The following is a 23,656-nucleotide window of genomic DNA, read 5'->3' as shown; positions in this document are numbered from 1 at the left end:
TTCATCATTGAAGGAAGTCAGGACAGGAACCCACGAAGGGGAAGGGCAGGAACCTGGAGACAGGAGCTGATGCAGAGGCCATGGAGGGGTGCTGCTTACTGGCTTGCTCCCCATGGCTTGCTCAACCTGTTTTCTTATAGAACCCAGGATCACCAGCTCAGGGATGACACCAGCCTGGGGATGGCACCACCCATGACAGACTGGGGCCTCCTCAGTCAATCACTAATTAAGAAAATGCCTTACAGCCAGATCTTATGGAGACATTTTCTCAACTGAGGTTCCTTCTTTTCAAATAACTCTACTTTGTGTCAAGTTGACATAAAAGTAGCCAGCACAGTGGCACAGGCTTAGAATCCCAGGACCAGGGAGAGAAAAATGAGCAGATTTCAGAGGCTTACATACTGGCCAGCTTAACCTAATCGGTGAGTTACAGGCCAGTAAGATAGACACCCTGCCTCAAAAGATGGTTGGCTTATAAGGAATGACAACTTAGGTTGACTGCTGTTGCATGAATACATACAGGAACATATGTGAATACACACACACACACACACACACACACACACACAATAGAGAGTGGGGAGCTTAAGGATGAAGTCGCTGGCCTAGTGTGTTCAAGGCCCTGAGTCTGATCCCTCCTACTGAAAAAAAAAATGTAAGTAGATAAATAAATGTAAAAGACAACATGCCTTGCAATTTGCAACTTGACTTGCAATTTTCATATCGGGACACTGGATTCTCACCACTCAGGTGCAGAATGCTCAGGATGTACTTGCATATATGTGGAATGGCGTCTGTAAAGGTATGTTCTTTGCAGCTTTATTTGTGACAGCAAAAAAAATCTTGGAAAGAACTCAAATATCTATTAATTGGAGACCAATTAGATTATGGAAGGTCCTGACAAGGGAATACTATGCATTTAATATGGGGAGGCTCTTTGTGATGATATGCAGAGTTCTCCAAAATGTGAGTAAAACGAGAGCCCAGCAAAAGTGCCAAAGGGTGTGCACGGAACAGGGAAAATAAGACTCTATATTTGTATTTGTTTAGACAGAGGAGAGCTAGAAATGGTAGGTAGACATTACTCTGTGTACCATTTTATACTATGGAATTTTGAACTGTGCTATATATTGTCTATTCTAAAAGTGGATTAAGAAAAAAAAAAACCTAAACTACTACCACGAACAACATCAACAAAAACAACAAAAACCCTTGCTACAAATTTCACAAAACATCTGGGACTGAATTCTATTAAGAACTACTGATTTTCAGTCTCTAGGCTGCAAGCTATACAGCAGTCATGCAGATGTAGGGGACAGATTTGAGGAGTTATTTGGGTGGGGAATGAAATCCCCCTCTGTTGAGTGTCAGAGAGCATGGAGTAAGATGAGTCCCAAAGGCAGCCTCAATCTGAGATGAGAAGGCCTGAAAGAAGCCCGCTGAGGACAGGGGCAACCTCCAGTCACCAGGCAAGTCCCCCTGGAGAATCACCAGCTCTGGCATTCCTTTCCGAGTCATCCCAGAACTGGTCCTGACTCTCCCTGTTTCTCTGTCCATGGAGGCAGTGTTGCTGCAGAGGGACCATTCCTCAAAAGCTTTGTGTTTTGCTGGATTCTGCACCACGGATGGCTCCAGGCTCTAGCTTGCTACTGAAACTCCCTCCTTCCTGAGTAGCCCCCCTCAGTTCTATGTCCCAAGGAGGTGGGGTCTGCAGGGAGTAGAAGCCATGGGAGCACCTATAGACCAGGGATGGGGAAGAGGTCCACCTGGAGCACACAACAGCAGAAACCGTCATTCCTCTCTGGGTTAGTGTGTCCTAGGATGTGAGAGATGCAGGCTGTGAACCTGGGGCTTGTGGCCTGGGTTGTACCAGAATACAGGTCCTCCCAAGGTTGCTTTCGCACTGATGGCAGAGAGAGAGGGAGACAGAGACAAGAATATGTAGTATATGGCTGCATGTTTGGGGCACATGTACTTTTTCGGTGAGACAACACCGAAGGGTGGGGCTAGGATGAAACATGGAGTGGACAGCTGTGGGCAGCTGTGTCGTTTGGTGTTGGAGCCATATGAGCTGATGTAAAATATGACCATGCTCTTGGTTTTGGTGGTAGCTAGAAAGGATTCCAGGACAATTAATAAATCATTTAGTAGCCCAAGTTTAAGTAACTTATTATTATGGGCTGCATATATTTATTATGCTCCACTAAGCAACATGGGCACATTTCCTTTGACTGTCACACAATTTGTATGCAATTTGTTTCAGCAGCTTTTTTTTTTTTAATGAATCTATAAATTATTAACCCGAATTCTTCAGGACAGATTGCACAATTTTCATCCCCTCCCCCATCGCCTGCAAAATCCTTGTGTCCTCAAATGATGGGCAGTGCTACCTGTTGTCTGAGGGACAGGGCAGGGTTGGAGTGGCTGTCCTACTGGTTTGGGTATCTGGAGCTGGGGCCTACCCAGGTATAGTATAATTGGGGCCAGAGAGAAGCACCCCTGTTAATGTAGGAGCCTGAAGCTTTTCAGAGACCAGTGGTCCCAAATACTCATTATGTAGATGAGGAAGCCCAGCCCTGGAACCTCATCTCTCTTACTTTCCCCAGCTCTGATTTTTCACACTTACTTACCTTTTGTCTAAGATGTTCTCCACACTTGTTTGCAGTCCTATATTTTCTTGGTGGTCTAGTTTGAAGCTTTTGGTACTGCGACATTTCCAGCAGAATCCTTAATTATCATTGCCCCTTGCCACAAATATTCTCTCCAAAGTACTTAGGGCTGGGGCTAACAGACAGCTTATTTGCCTCTCCACTTCCTAGCTGTCTTTTCTAATGTCTAGACAGTGTACGTCATTGGGTATATTGTGAATGACAGGTGTTCCCTGTCTGCATTTCTTCCCAGTTTGTTGGAGTGACCCAACATTGACAGGTATCAATGCCTCTTGAATGAATGAATGAATGAATGAATGAATGAATGAATGAATGAATGAACGAACCAATTAGAAACCCAAGTGACTTCTGAAATACAGGCATCCCAGAGGAAGAACTCAGCACTGTAGGGCCCTCTAGAAAAGCAGACTCTAGGCACTAACACAGAGCATGTGCTATATACTGTGAGTGAAAGGGTCTCTCCCTAGCCTTCCTGAGCAAATTACCCTGACCATGACTAAACCTGGCTTGTTCCCTGCCCCTCTCTCTGGCCCTCCAGACTCCAAAGTTTGCCTTTTGGGAAAGCCTACTTTCCTCATCTTTTATGATGTCTAGACATCGGAGTCCTAATCAGTTACCTTAGCCTGTTAGAAATGTGTGCAAAAAATAGAGGAAGGAACAGTAAAGTCTCAGAGCATCCCTTTCAAATAAAGTTCAAAAATGTGATTTTGTGACACGTATTTTGACTGCTCAGAGAATTTCTAAAAATTGTCCCCTTTTCTGTACTTCTACTCAAGGTCGGATTTATGAAATTATCGAACAGCTAAATCATCGGCTAGCGAGGATGGCATTTTTGTCATAGAAACCATGGCACATGCTGGGAGGCTGGGGGTAAAAGCAGTGTGTGCTGGAAAAGGCATTCTGTCTGCTTTTTTTGCTTTTAAGAGGGTCACACTGAAAGCCCTCTGATTCAAATACTTTAAGACACAAGAAGGCAGTTTGACGGTGAGAAGGGCCTCTTGTTTGCTGGCAGTTTTGCACATGCAATGCACACGGGAAGGCAGCTGTTTTTGGCCCCAGCCTTGCTCACCATCTCTTCCCCTTTGCCCCTAGAGGGTACTAGCTCTTCAGTTTGTCACAAACAGAGCTTTGCTTGTGTCCTCTCCAAAGGTTGCCTATGGTTGACCTTTCTGCAACGCAACAGAGGGCATTTTGAGCAAGCCCTCCCCCCAGAGGGCCTTTAGATCCTTCTATGTGTGGGCAGAGGCCCCCAGCCAGCTCCTGAGCCCTCTGCCACCTTCAGACTCTCTTGCAGGCAGATGCCAGGTGGAGACAGTCAACTGCACAGGAGAGACTGTTCTGGGTAGTTACTGCTAGCGAGGGACCATATTCTATCTCCCTGCCATCAGAATAATCTGTCCTCTGTTGGAGGTACCTCGGAGGAGCAATGAGCAGGTGAGGCTCAGCAGATGGCACTGCAGCCGGGTGGCTAGGAGCTGGAGGGCAGAGATGCCATCTTACCTCAGTGTAGGAGGCCCTGCTTCATTGCCTGATGACTCTGCCACAGTGCCTAGTGGGCCTGTGCTGTGAACTTAGGAACCCTCTCCTCCCTCTTCCCCTATTTATGGCAAAATTGGGTCTCCTTAGGAAAGGCATGGTTTTCTTACTCCGTTTGTTCTCAGATTGGTGTTATACCCTGGAGCCAAATTAGTGGCTAAGAACAATTGGAAACAAATGCTCTTTCAGCATCCCACTGTGATCTGGGGATCCAGGTGGGGACACCAGCCACTTTTGCTTTCTCTACTGAGCCACCCCTCTGCTGAGAGTCAGCATCCCAGAACCGTTTAGCACAGCCATAGTCCCTCATCATCAACCCGCACTGTGCACATCTGCCTAACCCGGGAGCCCTGTTCAGTTATTTATGAAACAATATTCAGGGCCAGCCCCAGGAGGCAAGTTGGGAAATAATGAATGGGAAGTGCCTTAATGCTGTTTGGAGGGAGCCTGGGATTCCTTTTGTGAGATGTACAGAATGTTTGGTTTTGTCTTCTTTCCAGCACTGTTCTAAGAAAGGTGACTAACCTCACTGTCCCCTGTTGTATGAGTGTATTAGCTGCAAAGGGACCTAGTACTAGAAAGTTCTGGGAGTACTTGGTGGGAAGAGCCCACCGTTGTCTCTTCATACTCCACCCCAGGCTTGTTCAGCCTTTGAACACGACAGATGTGTGTTCACATCAGAGAACTGATAGTGTTTCATGTTTGTGAGTTTTGTGTGGGACAGCATTCATTGCTGTCCTTGGCGGTACACAGCCCAAGGACATGCTTAAGAGCACACTTAGAAAAATATAGGTCTCTGCAGGTCAGAGAACTGGCTTTGTTGTTCATCACTGATCTCAACCTACCAAAAGGGCTGGCACTCAAGAAACATTTTATACATGAGTGAATGCCTGACATGGCTTCCCATCTGGGATTCCCTAAATAAATCCTGCCCCACCACAGCCAACCCATGTCTTAAGTGTGAAATGAAAAGGGGAGTTTTGTTTTGTTGGCTGGTTGGTTGGTTGGTGTTTTGAGGCAGGATCTCATAATGGCTGGCCTAGAACTTGTGGCAATCCTCCTGCCTCCAAAGGGCCGACATTGAAGACTTATGCTACCACTGCCTGCCATGCTCTCCAGTTTGTCTTTGGTTGTGACTGACTCCTAGGCTAGCACTGCACTGACCCCAGTTGCAGATGCTCCCTCCCCCTTGATGACCCTGGTTTAGTCCTTATTGCTTGTTGGTGGCAAAATGCTGTATTTTGCCTGCTCTGCTTCCCTTGATGAATCCTCAGATTGTCACTTTCTCTTGTCACACAGCTGAGAATTCTATGCAAAGTAAAGCCAGATGCCAGTGGGGACTTGTTAGCACAAAGACATGCATTTGTTCTGCCCGGGGCTGCACCTCCTGGGTAGGCTGTATTTACTTTTCTTTTGGAGCCAGACCCCTCTCCAGAGGGGACTTTGGGGCCTCTTCACTTTTAACCAAATGAGGAATGTCCAGGGTCATCCTGCAGCTGACCCTTCTCCTGTGTCACATGGCTTTGTTCCCCAAAGCAGGGGTAATTTCTTCCCTTCCCCCTCCATGCCTGGCCCACATTTTCTCTTACTTCTAGCCATACAATGCTCCAACATGAATATTTACTTGCAAGAGGGGCAGCATTTTAACTTTTAAAAGTGTATCAGGATATCATTATTGCATTTTTACAATGTCTCTTATAGGCAAGGCAAGATAAACATTTGGGTTGAGACCAAAAGATTTATTGATGTTTTGTCCAAAATTTCTTGGAATCTTAAGATTTTTTTGGCTGCATATGCACCTAGTGGACATCTTTCCTTCCGACTTAAAACCGTGGAAATGTGGAAAGCCTCAAAATCTGGCTATAATTCATAACACTTTCCCACAGTATCATACACACCATTCTGGATAAAAATCTAAGGGCTTGCAGGCATCTGAACCGTAAAGCCTGCTCTTGCTCTAATCCAGCCACTTAGTCCAAAAGATGAAAAAAACTGAGGTCCAGAGAGTTAGAATGCTGTGTACAGGGTCCTAGGACTGAGATGACTAAGGCCATTCTTTGTATTGTCTAGCCCTCCCACACTACCTGACATTAAGAGGCTAGAGTTCTTGTCCTCCGATTCCCTTCCCTCTCTAGACTTCCTGCACATCATTTATTGCTGTGGATACATTCCTAGCCCATCTCTCATTTCAGATGAGAAAGCTGGTCTTCTCTCCCCACCAGGCAGTCCTTCTCTTCTGTCTTAAAATACCAAATAATTTCAAATAATTTCTAATCCCAGTACCAACCCTTCAGTCACCTTAGTTTGGGTACTAGCATGAAAGGCAGCTTTCCCTGCTGCCCCACACTTTGGCTGTTTTTGTTGTTGTTGCATTTGGAGGAGACAGTCCTCGTCCTTTCTTGTAGTCCCTCCTCTGCGGATGCAGAGACTTGGGGTTCCCTGGTCTCTCTGCCAGTAATCCTTGGCTCCCCTTGTCTTGTCTTTGGGCCACTGAATGCCTCCCTTTTCTGCTCTTTAAAGATACTGGGCGTTTTCCTTTTCCTGACAGAAATTAGCTGTTCATGGTGACTGTGGTGGTGTGTGTATGTATATAAAGTATGCATTAGGTAAAACTATTTTTAAGTGCACTGAACATTCAGTGGCATTACGTCCATCCATAATGGTGCAGCTATTACCACCATCCATTCTTAGACCTCTTTCCACCTTGCAAAATTAAAATTTCCCTATTAAACAACTCCCTGTTCAGCTAACCTCACTCTCAGCCTTTGGCAACCATCATTGTGCTTTCTGTCTCTGTGGATTTGACTGCTCCAGGTTATCATCTATGGGTGGAATCAAAGAATATTTTCCCTTTTGTCCTTGATTATTTCACTTTAGTCTAATGTCCTCAAGGTTCAGCTATGTTGTAGCATATATCTCTTGCAACATTATGTGTATCTACCCACGCTAGTCAGCTGTCTATCACTGTGACAAAATACTAGAGAAAATAGTTCTAGTAAAAGATAGCATTTATTTTGACTCCTGGGTTTAGAGCTTTTAGTCCATGTCATGTGGTCCCTTTGCTTTGTGCATATGGTATAGTGCACCATGGTTGGAATGGTGATGATGGATGCCTGCTTACCAAATGGTGGCAAAGACAGAAATGAAAAGCCAGAGTCTCAACATCTCTGTCAAGAACATTCCCCAGTGACCTAACTTCCTACACTAGGTCCTACCTCCTTCCAACTTCTAACACCTCTCAATAGTGTTGTTGGTTGTACAGGACCAGCCTGCCTCCATTTTAGGCTTAAAAGCCATCTAATAGTAAAGACAATTTAGGTTCATTCGTGTTTATGATTGAACCTCTATTTCTCAAGGATTGGTCTATGTCCCATGTGTAACCTTAACTAAAAATGGTTCTATATTGCCTGTTCCAGGAATGGCAATCATGTCTTTGTTTCACAAAAAAAAAAAAAACTGTTCATAAGCATCTTGCAATGCTACCTTTGTTTCAAAAGGTTATCCCACCTAGGACTATCTTGTTATCACTACCTGTTGACTATCTTGTTATGCCCACCCTGCAACCACATCTTTGTTTCAGGAGAGCGTTAGGGCTAACTTGTTATGTTTATGTCTGCTCCTCTAGCCCCACCTACTTTGCCACCTAGTTCCCCATTGAAAACCCCCTACTAATGAGCTATAAAAGCCACATCTTCTTCATATCCAACTCTGACTTAGGGGCAGGCAGTCCATGTACACAAATAAGAAGCTTGCTTTAATTAATTGGGCCATGGTGACTTGGGTCAGTGGTCTTTCTCCTTCCATCTTTGGGATTAATGTTGGTAATCAAGCCTTTAACACTTGCGTCTTTGGGGGGACTTTTCAGATCCAAACTGTAACAGCTACATTTTGTTTTATCTATTATTTTGTCAATGGACACTGGGTTGCTTCCACTTTTTTGTGGAAGATAAAGATATCTTTTTTTTTTTAGAGATAAAGAGACCACACGTGGGCCTAGATGTGGCTCCAACCCCTCCCATGGCCACTGAAGATTGTCACTGGAGTTGGTCACTAATTCATTGTTTGACCTTGGCCAAACAATATAATCTTTGTGTGCATTGGTCCTGTCATTCATAGTAGAAGTAAGTTGATCATATATGTGGCTATTCCACACTTGACCAGAGACTGACTTTTGTGCTGTGTATTTTAATTAATTAGCATTTAACTGTGAAGAGCCACATGGGGTGGCCAGTTTCTATCTCACAGCAGTGTGTGGCTCTAGAGAATGAGGATGAGATCTGCAGAAATCCAATAGACAGAATGTACTCAGCTAGCCAATGTCTGGTGCATAGTAAGCACTCAATAAATGCTTGCTATTATTAGGCGTTCTGTGTCTTGCTTTCCAGCCCACCACACCTGATGGCCCTTAACAATGCCCCACACTAGCTGTCCTGAGTCACCTGGGGAAGGGAGAGAAGGTGTTTCTGCCATGGTGCATGTCAGTAATGAGCCTTGCACTGAATGTTTCTGGTCTGCTACTTTCCCTGGAGGGTCATGGGAGCCAGAGTGGTATGTGGCCTGCTTTGCAAGTGATTAACATGGTGTAAGCAATCTGCATAGAGAGAAAAATCCCTCCGTTGGTATTCCATTATTCTATTAGAGTTTCAGAGCTGGGATTAAGTGGACATGATTTCTTCCTATGGGCCATTAATTTTGTTTTATTGCTGGTCTGATGGCCATTACCCTTTTTTGCCAATGCATTCCCCCATTAGGTTTGTACAATTAACAAAATATGTGCTGTTAGGGCTTTGATAGGAAGAGTGGGATAGAAATAAAGGGAGGGGGGTGCAGCTGCTACGGGGGAGGGGGGTTAGGAGAGGCAAGAGCTAGGGGTGGAGCCTCAGGAATGAGGTGGGGTGGGAGTAAGTCTCTTGAGAACAAGCCTCAGGCCATTGGCATTCCTGGAAAGCTGCAGAAAGTCCTCCCTGGCTCTTGCCTGTAGCCTGGAAGCGAAGGAAGCAGAGGTAGAGCAGCGCTGACACTCCTCAGTGTCCTACTTCAGCTTCCGGTTGGGTCCAGCACAGATGAGAATATACTGTGCTACTCTACCTTCCCCACTCTGTCTCCTTGAACCTGAGACTCCTCCACAGGCAGCAGAAGTTGGTCCAGATACCTGGCCCTGTGACAAAAGACACTTCCGGGAGTGCCTGCTTTCTTTCTAGTCAACAAACAGGAGGACTTGTGCCCAGTAAAATTTTACAGGTGGCTGATCTCTAAGGCCATTCACTGGGTGTGCAAGATTGGCTAAACCTTTTTTTTTTTTTTTTTTTTTTTTATGAAAAGTTAGAAATCAGAATTTTAAAACTTGAAATTTTCCAAATGTCTTAGTGTTGTCAGAATTCAGAAAAATAATAGAGTCTTGGAATGGTTTTAAAGAGTGGATGTGATCTCATTGGTGTTTCAAAGGGATCTCCAGGAGTGGGGAGACAGGCAAGATCAGGGTGAGTCTGGAACCAGAAGGCCAACTGGGATTCCTTGCCTGAGTCTGGGGAATGGAAAGTAAGACGCAGCATGAATAGAGTTGCTGAGCTAACTGATAGACGTAGCAAGCTCTGGGTCTTGTCTTTGCACTGCAGAGAATGTCCCCAGGGTCAGGGGAACTTGCCCTAAAGCAGGCCTTTCTTGGTTTGGACTCTGCAAAGACCAGGCTGGTGTGTTAGCCATAGGGCTCAGTATAGGTGGGTCTTCCTTCTGGGCTCAGAGAGCGAATCACAGGCTACCAGCCACTGTCCAGGGGTCAGAGAATCTCTGATTCCTTCTTCCTTTAGAATAGTGATTAGGGTTAGGCTACCAGTTGTAAGACTCTGTATAGGGCTTCAGATTCATACCTACAATGTGACTCAGGAACTACATGCAGGTTCTTTGCAACTGGGTGAAAGAACTGGGTGGTGTGGAAGTGAATCTATGTCTAGCAGGCGTAGAGGACTGTTAACCACTGTTCTCAGTGCCAATGATTAAGACTTTCAAGCTCTGTATATTTACTGCCAAGTGACGATACGTTTGTTCCCTCAGCTACTGTGTCATGTAGAACCCGTTGGCCAGGAGCTACAATGCTTTTATGGCAGTCTCATAGGGCAAATATAAACAATGACAGAATATCATCCATGGCAGGTGAGCCAGTGTGGGGACTCTGGTGTTTCAGCAGTGGGGTACAGGATGTGCCATCCAAAGTCGCTGAAGTAAATTAATAGGTATCCTCCATGAATGCCTTGTCCAGCTCTGGTTTTTGCTCAGTTGTTTTCCACTTGGAAGGTTTGCTCATATGCCTGCAGGAGTTTTTCAGAGAAGATGAGCATCCAGGGAAACTGTTGGCGCCCAAGAAGGGTATCTCACCAGATCTGGTCTCAAAGGTCTGGCTTGGGGCAAGAACGGGAAAGTTCTGGGCCATCAGCTGAATGCTGATGCCCTGGTCTTTTCCATTTGCTTTTTTTTTTCTTCCCCCACACAGTTGCTTGTAGTCCCTCTTAGACACTGAATAACATCAATAATCCTATTAAGTTATTAATATAGCCCAAGCCGTTCAATAGATGTGATACATGCATTATCTCATTGGTTGTTGTTTCCAGTGTCCTCTTCCTCTTAGAGATGTGAAGATTGAGACTGAGAGAGACCAAGGTCAAAAACACTAGCGGGTCCCAGCTTGAACCCAACATATCTGACTCCCAAATCTTTGCTCTTAGCCACAACTACATTATGAGACCCATTAGGGAGAGATTTAGCACTTTCCCTGGAAATTAATAATGACCATATCAGACATACAGATGTTGGGGGAATTTTGTGTTATGGATTGGCTACTATCTAACTTTTCCATTTTCTAATGGGGGAATTGAGGCATAATGTGGTTTAATGGTCCTTCTCCCAAATAATTGCAAATTCAGAGTATGAATACACATATCTGGATGATACCCCTTGATCTAGTACTGTATGGGACCATGGTGGTTTCTGACAATGTCATCTCCTCCATCCTTCTAACTTACCTGAGTGTGCCTCACAGATGGCTACACAGCTGTCTAAGGACACAAAGTCAAGTTCTGGAAGTACTTCCGGGGAAGCTTTCTTCTATCCTTCACCCCACCTCTTGTCCAAACAAATAAGACCATTCAACAACTCCCTTTCATTTATCATTTTGCATATTCCTTCCTGTCTGTAAATGTGAGTGGCCAATTTCACTTATGACTCCATGTCATGTTCAGAGTGGATAATATAGACTGATGTTCTAATTCCTGTCATATTACTTCATGGCTGTGTGCCTTTGACGTGGTATTTCCTTACTGAGATTACATAGTGCTGGCTTTGAAAGGCTCTAAAATATAATGAATATGGATGTCCACAGGGTGGTTCTTGCTTGGTGCACAGTGAGAAGTGAAAGATAACATGGAAAAGTAGCATGTGCATAAGTGTGTGTGTGTGTGTGTGTGTGTGTGTGTGTGTGTGTGTGTGTGAAAGAGAGAGAGAGGAAGAAAGAGAGAGAAAGAAGGAGAGAGAGAAACAGAGATAGAGACACAGGAGAAAGATAGAGGACAGAGGCAGAGATAGACAAACAAACATAAACGAAGAGAACAGAGAGACAGAGACAGACGGAGACATGAGGGACAGAATGCCCCATCCCTAACCCAGAAATCATCTCCAATTGATAACTGTTTGCAAATGACAATTTAGTTTTCTCTATAGGGAAACAAACTACTCCTAAGGGTAGGCTCCATGCCCAACAATAAATGGTCTTGGAGGTTCTCTTAATGGTATTTTCTTTCTTTCTTTCTTTCTTTCTTTCTTTCTTTCTTTCTTTCTTTCTTTCTTTCTTTCCTTCCTTCCTTCCTTCCTTCCTTCTTGTTTTATTTTGTTTTGGTTGGTTGGTTGTTTGTTTTCTCTCTCTCTTTTAAATTATCCTATTTTTAGATTTTATTTACATATATATTTAAGTTTTTTTTCTTCTCTATTTTTACTCTACAGGTCCTTTGCATATACATTATGGCTTCCAGTTTATTGTTTTTATGGGATTCTTGAGTTTGTGTACAAGAGGCTCTATTCATCTATATCTGTCCCTTGTGCCTTTTCTTGGACTCTTTGCCTTCTGTTTGTTTTGTCCTATTCCAATGTGTTAGTTTTGTTTTATCTAATTACATTTTGTTTTATTATTATCCCTTAGAAGCCTGTTTATTTTCTGATGAGAGACAGAAAGGGGATGGAGGGAAGATAGGGAGGAACTGGGAGGAGAAAGCATAATCAGGATATATTATATGACTTCAAAAATCTATTTCAATGAAAGTGGAAATGGGGGAGAAATGAAACAAGCAGAATTTTGAAAAAAGGAAAGTTAGAAATAGAAAGAGACAGAGAGGCAGACAGCTGGAGACAGAAACAGAGACCTGCCTGCCTCTGGCCTCCATAAATGCCAGGATTACAGGCATGTGCCACCAGTGGCGCCTGATTTTATTATTATTATTATTATTATTATTATTATTATTATTATTATTATTATTTTGGTTTTTTGAACCAGGTGTCTCTGTGTAGACTTGACTGTCCTGGAACTCATATTGTAGACCAGGCTAGCCTTGAAATCACAGAGATCCACCTGCCTCTCCCTTCTCACGTGCTGGGGTTATAGGCAAGCACCACTTTTTATTATAGGCGTGCCTAGCTTTTATTATTTATTTATTTAGTTTGGTTTTTCAAGACTGGGTGTCTCTGCGTAGCCTTGGCTGTCCTGGAACTCACGCTGTAGACCAGTCTGGCTTTGAACTCACAGATCTGCCTGCTCAAGTGTTGGGATTAAAGGTGTGTTCTATCAGTTCTCATCAAAAGTGGCTGCATTGTCCTCTACTGTGGCCTGGTAAGGCTGCTCCCCCCTCAGGGGGAAGTGATCAAAGAGCAGGCCAATCAGATTATGTCAGTGGCAGTCCCTCTTGATGAGAACTGATAGACTAAGATCAGAAAGAAGGAGAGGAGGACCTCCCCTATCAGTGGACTTGGGGAGTGGCATGCATGCAGAAAGGGGAGGGAGGGTGGGATCGGCAGGGGAGGAGGGAGGGGCTCATGGGGGGATACAAAATGAATAAAGTGTAATTAATAAAAAAAAAAACTGTAAAAAAAAAAAAAAAAAGGTGTGTTCTACCACCAACTGGCTTGTATTTTGATTATATTCACCCTTCAGCTCCTCTTATATCTACCTTCACCTCCCTATGCACTTCTACTTTCTTGGGAGTGGGGCCTGCCCTGGAGTATGGTCAGTCTTCTAAGAGTCACAACATTAAGCAAAGTTGACCCTTCTCCCAGAAGCTATTAAACACCAACAGTTTCTCAGCTAGGGGTGGGCTTTCATGTCTATCTTCCCCTCTCTGTGCTTGGGTTTTGTCTGGCTGAAGCTTGTTGCAGGTCTCGTGCATGCTGTCACAGTTGCTGTGAGTTCACATATGCAGCTACCCTGTTGTGAGAGGATGTGATTTCGATGATACTTTAGTCATTAAATTCAACGGATGATCCTTAATTGTTAGATATTTGTTCTCCTTTTGTAGTTTGAATTGTGTTATGAGATGATGGTGAAAGATAACATGATTATTATTTCATCAAAATATGAATTAGCAGGGCTGTTATGATAGCTCAGAGGTTAGGCACACTGGCTGTACAACCATGAAGACCTGCGTTCAAATCCCAGAACTCACATAGCCAACTGGCTATGCTCTTGCACGAACCTGTAACCCCAGTGCTGTAGGTAGGGGTGGAGAAAGGGGGATGCTGAGACTTGCTGACTACCAGCCTCATCAAAACACATGAGCTCCAGGTTCAGCGAGAAGCTCTGCCTCAAAGGAATAAAGTTCAGACTGATAGAGGAGGATCCCTGGAGTCCCCCTCTGACTTCTTCCTTTGTGTCTACCTGCATATGTATACACATGGGCTACACAAACATGCACACAGAAATTACAAATGCAGTTTTAAACACACACACAGAGACAGACACACTCAAATGTGTGTGTGTCTTTTCTTTTTTATGTTGCTAATGGCTGAAGGCCAAATCTGGGACACCATTCCTTGGCACAGCTCTTCATCCAGTGCAGGAAGCTCCTTCAGGGCTATGAGTCACTATTTGGCGTGAAGCCTTATTAATTTCTGAATGTTTCTCGTTATTAGAGAGTCCCTTGTTATGCGAAGACTGGCTTCCTCTAAAATGTTTGATTAGTCTTGAGGCTACCTTCTAGAATAACGTAATCGCTTTTTCATGGTTTCTTTATGTATTTGGACATCTACCACGAGGAAGAGGGAACAGGTTGCTTTAGGCATTGGTGTTCCTAACTTTTACCCCCAGAGGGTACTGCTAGGAGGAATGAAACGCAGATACAGGTCTGGTTTCTTCTCCTTTATCTTCCACCTTTTAACCTCTTCCTAACGAAAAGAATGCAATAGCAACTGGTACTCAGTGTACGTATATTTTGTATGGGGCACTATTCTAACACCCCTAGTTTGGATGGCACCACACAATCCGCATAACCACACTTAGAACTATAGATTTAATTGGTCCCATTTTTAACATAAAAAACTAAGGCACAAAGATGTTCAGGAACTTGCCCATGGTCAAGTTTGGATTGAACCATGTATACCATGACCCCAGAACTGCCCTTATAGCCACCAAATTTAACCACTAAACATCTTTCTCTTTCTCTATTTCACTCATTGATGACAAAGTAAATACATTTGCATTACAGCAATTAGAACTAACATGATCTGGTAAGTCCAGGAGGACATTACCCATGCCTCAGCCAAGACACTGTATGGCTGTTAAGATCACATTTAACAAGTTTGGCAGCATCAAGGCCTTATCCTTGCACTGAACTCAAATGACCCAAGGCTCTTCTGTTGTTGTTGTTGTTTTTTTTTAAACTAATTCAACTCATCCTGATTCTGCAATTGATTTTCTTAAGAGCCAGGTTTTGTGTGTATATACTTGTCAAATCATTGTCTTCAGTTATATTAAGAAAATGGATTTGCATGTGGACATAAGAGTATAATTTGATGGTTTCAAGTAATGAAATTGTGGGCAATTTTCCCCCTGACTTTCAATATTATTTCATTTGTGGTTGTCATGATATTGGTGTGCAAGAAATAAAAGCTGGTGATGGAAAAATGAGTGTTCTAGTTTAGGTCAGTTTTTAGCTTGCTCAATGCTTTATAGCAATCTGGATTCTGATCCTCGAATACAGCAGCTTCCCTTCTTGGCTTTGTATCATGCACAGATGAAAAGTCAGCTATATCTTCTAAGTTGTTGGTGTCTCAGGTAGAAAGTCTCAAAGGGCAGGTAGAGAGTACACTGCCTCAACTAAATAGACTCTAGATCAGTGGTTCTCAACCTCCCTAATGCTGTGACCTTTTAATACAGTTCCTCATGTTGTAGTGACCCCAACCTTGAAATTATTTTTGTTGCTACTTCATAACTGTAATTTTGCTACTGTTTTGAATCGCCGTGTAAATTTCTGTGCTTTCTGATGATCTCAGCTGAGCCCTATGAAAGGGTTGTTTGACCCACAGGTTGAGAACCACTGCCATTGGGATTCTGAATCTCCAGTTTATGTAATGCTCAAAAATAATGTGAAAATAAATCAGAAGAATACACATTAGGGTCCATTGCCAACGAAGAGCTGGATTTTGGTTACTCCTGTTGGATTCTGGTTGGAATGAACAATGTCCATCAGTCAACATTTCAGCAGATACTTACTGGGGATTTGACCAATTCAAGGTCAGATCTAAAATTTAGGGATAGAAAGACATGTAAAATGTGTTTCCTTTCCTCAGTGACTTACAGTCTTGTGATATGGTCTACTTCATGAGGGGCATAAGCTATGAACATGCAGCCATTAGCAGACAGCCTTTGCCCGGAGAATATCATGGATAAGAGGGACAATCTATTTCCACGTACACATCTCACTGTACTCCAGGCCTGAGTCTAATTGAAATTCCACCTCTTTCTAAGACACTTCTCTTGTTTTAGTTAAAGGGGAAATGCAGAAATGAGAGGGAGAGGGACACCATATTCTACCATTTCTTTACCAACACAACCTTCTGTAACTCGGGGCTCTGGTGCCAGATCTGATCTTTCTTGTGTAATACTCAAATTCCTGGATGCTTTAGATCACTGCTGCTTGCTTCACATTATTTCTTCCTTTAGAATCCTGGCGGCAGAGAAACCTTGACACTGTCTCAGGGATCACTACGCTTCTCCCTTCTTGCCTCTCTTTTTTGGCATGTCCTCATTCGAGTCAGCTCTCCATCACTATTACAAAACATCACAGATAATGAACTTATAAAGAAAATAGTTAATTTTGACTCATAATTTTGGAGGGTCTAGTCCATGGTTGATTGGTCAAGTTGCTTTGGACCTATGCCAAGGCATGCTGTGGTAGGAGCCTGTTTGGGAGTAAAATTGCTCACCTTCTGGCTGAAGAGCAGAAGGCAAAGAGGGAGAAAGCAGGGCCCTGCAATCCACTTCAAGATCTCTCAACACTCTGAATACCTCCCACCAGGCTCTACCTCTCCAGGATTGGATCATCTAATAGTGCCACTCTGGCAACCAAGCTTTTGACACACAGGCCTTTGGGAGACATTTAGGTCCAAACTCTCCATGCTTGACACCCTCTCCCTCCCACCAGCCGAGTCATGCCTATTCAAGTCTTCAGATTCACATTCTAGCTCCTGGGAAACCTCCCTTGTGTGCTTCAACCCCTGCTAACTTCATTTCGTTGTTGAGAGAGAATGGCGGTCTCCACTAGAACGTGGTGCAACTTTCTGTGCAGTGGTGTCTTTTCTGGGATTCTTTCATGAGGGCAACCTTACTTCCCCAGTGAGGCGACATTTTAAACACAGGACCTATTCCCGAGTACTCTGTGCCCGTCGATCATGGCATAGACACCCGATAAACATATGCTTCTACTTTTTAAAGTATTTCTTATCCCAGAAAGAGCGTTAAAAATAGGCTTTTTATTTTTCTAAATTGTCCCCATCATTCTTTTCCACGCACATTTTTCTTCCTACCCATCTGGACTTTTCATCTTGAGTTCCTCCTGTTGGGAAAGGGAAATGAGGTAATTATATGATAATCTCAAAAATTAAAAAAAAAAAAAGAAGAAAAGAAAAAAAAGTCCCTCCTGTTGCAAGACTTTTATCTTCTCACCATGAACAATGGGGTCACTTTTGTTTTCGTGCATTGTGCAAACTTCCTGCCTGCACTTGAGCCTTCCATTAGGGTTCTCTGTTCCTTGCACAAGGTCTTCCACAGGTGAGAAGTTCCAGTCAGTCGTTATTGCTATGGACAGCTTGAAGCATTCAACCACCAAGAATGTTTTTCCTCCTCTGGGATTCTTATAGGGAAGGGACTGAAAACAAAAAACGAACAAACAAACAAACAAACAAACAAGAAAAATGAGGCATGCTGGAGGAGAGTGTGGTCCTGTCTCTGTCCTGACTTGTAATAAACAGCGCTCACTTTGTGCCTGAAATCTTTTGCCAGGAAACTTTTCCCCTCACCCTGTGGGCACAGGGCTGCCAGCCCCAGCTTTGCTATTGAGCAGTTTCACTCATAGATCTTCCCCGTGCCCACCCAGCTTCTTAACCTCAGAATTTTACTCAGTCTATAAAGATATTTCCTTTCCTTGGCAGGTGGAGCCTGGAACACGACTTTAAGGCTTTCTGTCCTCCGTGCTGCTCATTAGAAAAGGAGACCTGAACTGTAAGTAACTTTGATTGGCATTTTCCACACTGACCCCGTAAGGTTATGGGTTCAGGGACAGCCCCAAGCCTGATCTTTAACTGCTACATATTGCAGCAAAGACACTGAACAATGAACTAGTCAGAATGTAAAATATAGTGGGGCTCTAATTAGATTACGTCTGAATGTGACAAAGAGGCTCTGTAATATGACACGCTATTTAATTAGACTGTATTGATTGGACATAAAGGTGGACTTGATATGTTACATGTGTCATGAGTGCCAGGGAAGGAAGCTCTTGAGTTTACAAGGCCAACCTGATCCTTGGCCATTTCTGTCTGCTGTTGGAGCAGGGGTTCAGGGAAAGGAAGAAAGGATGACGTCAGGGGCTCCAGTCCGGGCCATGTTCATAGCCTATGCTTTCTTTTCTATTTGGTTACTTCTGGGGATGTCAGAAGGAGGGAAAAGGAAATATTGCTTGTCACTTCCTTCCTTCAGCACTGTAATGGTTCCACCTCATTTGAGGCTCGGCGGCTCATTGTTGGCTCACCATGCCTGGTATCAGTCTGGCCACGTGTAGGACCCGGCCAAAGTTCAGGCCCCTCTGCTCAGCATTTCTTGATAACTCCAACTGGATGTGATGTCTCTCTTCTGGGATTCTGCAGCACTGCCACTCTGTCCACTCCTCTAACTCTCTCCGGTACCAGGGCATGAGCTCCTGTTGGGGCAGGTCTGGGACTCACCTTCTTCCTAGTTTTCAGTGTCAGCCGGTGACCGGGTTACTCTGGGCCAGCGGAAAGACTTCTTTGCTTCAGGGGCTACCTGAGGCTGAGGAACTACCGCTGCGACTTTGATAGTACATTGGCTTTCAACCAGTCCATGGAATTATAAATGATTAACCGTTATCAGTGCACATCTTCACCTCTGTGTAAAAATAGATTGACTGTAATGAGTGTTTGAATAAATCATAAGAATGGCTGCCTTGCGATCGGCTAACATCCTGCCAATGGCTGCCCGGTGAGTGAGCAGGGCGCCGGTCCTCTGCCTAATGGCCTGCAATTCAGAGCTGGTTGCCTGAGTGAGTGATTGACGCGCCTCCGCTCCCAGGGCACCTCCTCTCAAGCCCTGGCTAGTCTAGAGTGGTCGAATCCCCGGCTGAAGGGTCTGGAAGGGTGCCCTTCTCCATCCTGTTCCGGGAAAGCCTACCTAGAACTGAGGATAAGGGCGTGGGTGTTGGTGTGGGTCAGGGGAGCTGGAGCAGAGGCTAATGACCTCTGTGAGAATCAATGTCTCCTCATACCAGAGGTTACTGGGACCTTATAAGTCAAGACAAGTATAAGGTGCCAGCTGAGCGTGAACTTTAATGAGAGCGTAGAGTCAGAGAGAAATTGCTCCGTATCTTCCCTCCCCATTGTGGAGGGAAGTATGGCATTCTGAACACTGGACCACTCAAACTTAGGGAAAGGTCCCTTAAAGGGACACTCTTAGACCTGGGCTAAGAGCAGGCCCAGGGCTCTCTGATGGCCAGGAGTCAAAGGTTTCTCAGGTAGTAGTTGCCAAAGCCACCTCAGGTGTGAAGATCCGGCCCTTTGGAGAGGGAGGCAGAAAGGAGAGACAGCAGGCTCAGAGTGATGGGGGCAAGATAAGGAGGAAAGAGAGTCTGAAGATCCAGAGGGAATTCAGAGGGATCCAATGATGGCTTTATTTGCATGGAAATGATGCTGGATTTTCTGGAAACAACGGATAGTAGAGTTTAATTCTAGTGGTTTCTTACTAGGCTGTATAACAAACTGACCCACAAGCACAGGAGCTGAAAAATTCAGTCCATATATTTTGTGAGTCAGGAACTTATACAGGACATTGGTGAGGGCAGCTTGTCTCTGTCTATTACATATAGAATTTCAGTTAAGGCAACTCAAAAGCTGGGTGGTAGAATCACCATAATCTTTTTCTCTCCAAATTCTGGGCTTTGATTCTAGCTCTTAACTGAGACCTATCAGTCAGGCCTTCTTCACCTTTCCATGTAGTCTGGGCTCCCTTACAACATGGCTGCCAAATTTCAAGGCGAAGCAGCCTGAGGGAGAGCAAAAGCCAGGTGGAAGCTTTATTGCCTTTGATGACCTGCTCCATAAAGTCAAGTAGCACCTCATTCTGTCCATCAGAACAGGTCCAAAGGTTCACAGTCCTTACTGCCTCTCAACAGTATCAACATCCCATTAAATGAAGAGCAAGTGTGGTATGACGTGTATGTGTGTGTGTGTGTGTGTGTGTGCATGTGTGAATACACATTTTTTAAAATCATCCCTTCATATTTACAGGCAATGGTTCTGTACCCCTTTCAGAGCCCCAGAATCTGAAGATGTAGATGCGGATACTAGCAGGCATGCTATTTACAAATCACCTATGCACCTCCTCCCACATACTCATCTCTCGATTATTTATAAGACAAAACACAGTGTAAATTCTGTGTAAGTAGCTGCTAATACTATGTTATTTAGGGAATACTAGGAAAGAAAAATGCCTGTACTTACTTGTTCATTACAGATACTTTATTTATCACATATTTCCTGTCGGTGATTAAGTGAATCTGCGATATAAGCTACAGATATGGAAGCCATTGTATGCTGTTGCACTCATCTTTGAAGACCACATTCTACTGGAACTGCTATTTGCCTGGTACAACTGGCCCTACCTATTTTCCCAGAATAATTGAAACTGACCCTTCTTGGGGAGGGGGGAATGATACGTTCTGTGCAGTCTGGAGAAAGATCCATGACCGCTGCACTTTCAGTTTTAAAGGAGTGAGTTTATTAAGTAGACAGCAAACAAAAGATAAAAGAATAAATAGCAAATAGCAATAGAGGCAGCAGCCAGCCAGCCAAAAATATCATCAAATCAGGTGGTTGAGTAATTGGACTATGCCAATTGAGAGCCCAAACAAAAGGTAATATCATCAAATCAGGGATTACAAATGTCTAGCAGAAACCGACTTGGGGATGCCCCACTGAAGCAGCCAGCTGGAGCTCACAACTGAGAGAGTCTCTAATACAAAGCAAAGGGTCCCCTCGAGTGAGACTTCAAATAAAAGAACAAATAACAGCAGAAAAGTGACACCATCGAATCAGTTACTTACAATCATCCAGAAGAAACCAACTGGGGAAGTTGAGGCCGTCAGCTGGAGTTCCCTGTTAGCTTGTCGAGGCTGAATTTCTGGCCTCCTGTTCCCACTGGACGCATTTTTACATTATGGGATAAACAGTAGTAACCTCCTTTGGAAACGGTTTACCTTCGAGTTCTTCTTGAGGGCATGATGTCTTTAACACCCTTAGCTGCTTAGTTGTCTTTCTCCCTGCCATAGAACTGGGAAGGCCAGCATGACTCAGGACTGGGGTTTTGGAGGACATGAGCATGCTTGAATCTGAAGTGGGCTGAGGGACAACCTTGCTTCCAGAGTCAGCATCTCAGGGAGCTTACACAATGCATGATCCTTTGCAAACATAACATACCTGACACTCGGGAAAGAAACCTTAGCCTTAGAAATGCCTCAAAGCCAAGCTCAGCTCTTTCCAGACAGCGTGTGGTAGCAGTAGGAGATCCTGTGCTGGGAGAAACAATGGCATCGTGGTCCATACCAGGGAGAATGGGTCCAGTATATAACCCACAGCTTGGAATCTCAGATCTAGAGAATTCTAGACCTGTAAACAAGGACTCTGCAAGCCTGGATTCTTTGCTCACATCAAGGTTTCCCACATCTCCATTGTCATGGCCACCAAAGTTGGTTTGATTCTTGGCAAAGCTCAGAGCTTAAGAGACTATAAGGGACTTGATGAAGTTGGAGAATTCTGTACACCAACTTCTCCCTCGTCTCTCCAAGTCTTCTGTTTGTCTCCTTTCTCTCTGTCATATACTCTGGCCTGGGACCCTACATCTTTAAGGAACTTCTCTCATCCTCTTTCCCATGCCTAATAAAGATGCTGCTAAATTTTGAAGGGAATCTGGGTGCTCTGCCTGCTTAATTGTGAAAAATGAATTCCAAATCACCAAAGGATAGAAACAGAGCCTTACTAAAGCTGACACTTGGGAATGGCTAGTGCTAGGAGCTAGGCAGAGAAGAGGAGTACTTGGTTTTATTATTGATGAAAGGTACTCAGGATTGGTTTTATTTTATTATGAAGTCAAATTTAATATTAGTAAGCAGTGCTTGCTAAGTGTTTGCTGGACACTATGCTAAGCCCCTGGAGTGCATTTTCTCACTGCACCCTACGTTGTGGGATTCTGTTATTAGCTCTGTATATACAAAGAGAGAAGGCCTGGAGGATAAGAGAAGTACCCTAGGAAGGAAATCTGTGGAACAGTTGAAATTCAACCTAGAACACTTTATTATCGAGTCTTCAACTACTTCATTATTTGGTCAGTGTACATTGTATGCATGTATAGACAATCACTGAACTCCCTTTAATGTGTATAATTATTATGCTAACAAAATCTAATTTAAAAGAATTCAATTCAACAATAAAATATAATTTAAAAGAATGAGTTCAAGGCCAGCCTGATCTACAGAGCCAGTTCCAGGACAGCCAGCAATAAACCGAGAAACCCTGTCTCAGAACCCCTTCATTCCCCCCAAAAAGAAAGAGCCTTAGTTTTCTCTCCTCTATGTAGGAAATGTCTGATGACATCATCCCCAATGTCACCTTCAGTCCTCAGATTCTAAGTGCAGAGTCTGGGAACTTGCTTAGGTATAGTTAAAGCAGGCCTACTTACGAAGATGCTTTGGCATAAAGGTATGGGATACTTTCCTCTCTCCCTCCTTTCATGAAACTTAGGTCAGGACACCTGTTAAATCTGGTCAGTTAAAGGAATCACATTGTATCCATTTCCTAGGACCACTGTGGGGAAAACCAGCCTTGAATGCCCATTCCTGGTAGGCGGTGCTCAATAGTGATTTTGCCATTCATTTATCCAGTAAATAAAATAAAAAGACTAGAAAGAAAGAAGCTAGGAAGAAAGATCATTCCTTTCTATTGCTTCTGAGAGATGGTCAAGGATTTTGCCTTTAACTGTACTTGCCATAAAGTTCACTCATAAACTATTGATATTTTAATAATGCACATTAGCATCTTGCCCTTTGACAAATGAATATTGAATGAGCAATAAAGAGGCAAAGAGTATCCAGGTACACTGCTTCAGAGAAGCTAGAGTGTTGGGTGGTCGTCCAAGGGAATACGGACTTCCAGACCCCCTCTCTCCAAGAACCCTCAGAGTGGGCTCTTCAGGGAACTCAGCTCCACCCAGAGCAGCCTATTCAGAGCCGGGCTTTTGCACTCCCTCTTTTTCTTTCCCTTGCCTGGAGAGGAGGGAAGGTTAACAAAGAGCTGATAGGGATTGATTTTAGTCCTCAGTGAAGTCCCTGGCTTGGACCTCTCAGTGCTATTGCTTAAAGGTGCAGTTTCACCTTACATGTTCTTCTTCAATATCACGCGTGAGGCAAACTGGGCATGATGGTGCACACTTTTATTCTCAACCATGGAGGCAGAAGCAGGCAGGCCAGTGGGTGATCGCATACCAGAGGCCCTTCCTCAAAAAATAAAATTGTAATAGTAAAGAAGTCAAGACTGAGTGCAACCTCCAAGACACCAGACATGCCCAGCTTTTCCTTCCTGCTATGCTAGGTGTGTGTGTGTGTGTGTGTGTGTGTGTGTGTGTGTGTGTGTGTGTGTGT

General features: G+C 44.0%; 1 protein-coding gene across 2 annotated transcripts in view; it reads left to right on the top strand.

Moving 5' to 3' along the window:
- The window catches only part of Pknox2 (PBX/knotted 1 homeobox 2), a 258,062-nt gene that overhangs the window by 51,381 nt on the left and 183,025 nt on the right, over positions 1 to 23,656 (top strand). For both annotated transcript variants that reach the window (XM_055622368.1, XM_055622367.1), the window contains exon 2: positions 17,886 to 17,955. The gene's annotated coding sequence lies outside the window, so the exon portion shown is untranslated. The remainder of the gene's footprint in view (positions 1 to 17,885; positions 17,956 to 23,656) is intronic.

The sequence above is a fragment of the Psammomys obesus genome, unplaced genomic scaffold (genome assembly GCF_907164565.1).
Source record: "Psammomys obesus unplaced genomic scaffold, mPsaObe1.curated_primary_1811, whole genome shotgun sequence".
Taxonomy (NCBI): Eukaryota; Metazoa; Chordata; class Mammalia; order Rodentia; family Muridae; genus Psammomys; species Psammomys obesus.
The sequence above is the reverse complement of the archived record's forward strand: the minus strand, read 5'-3'. Positions and strand labels throughout refer to the sequence as shown.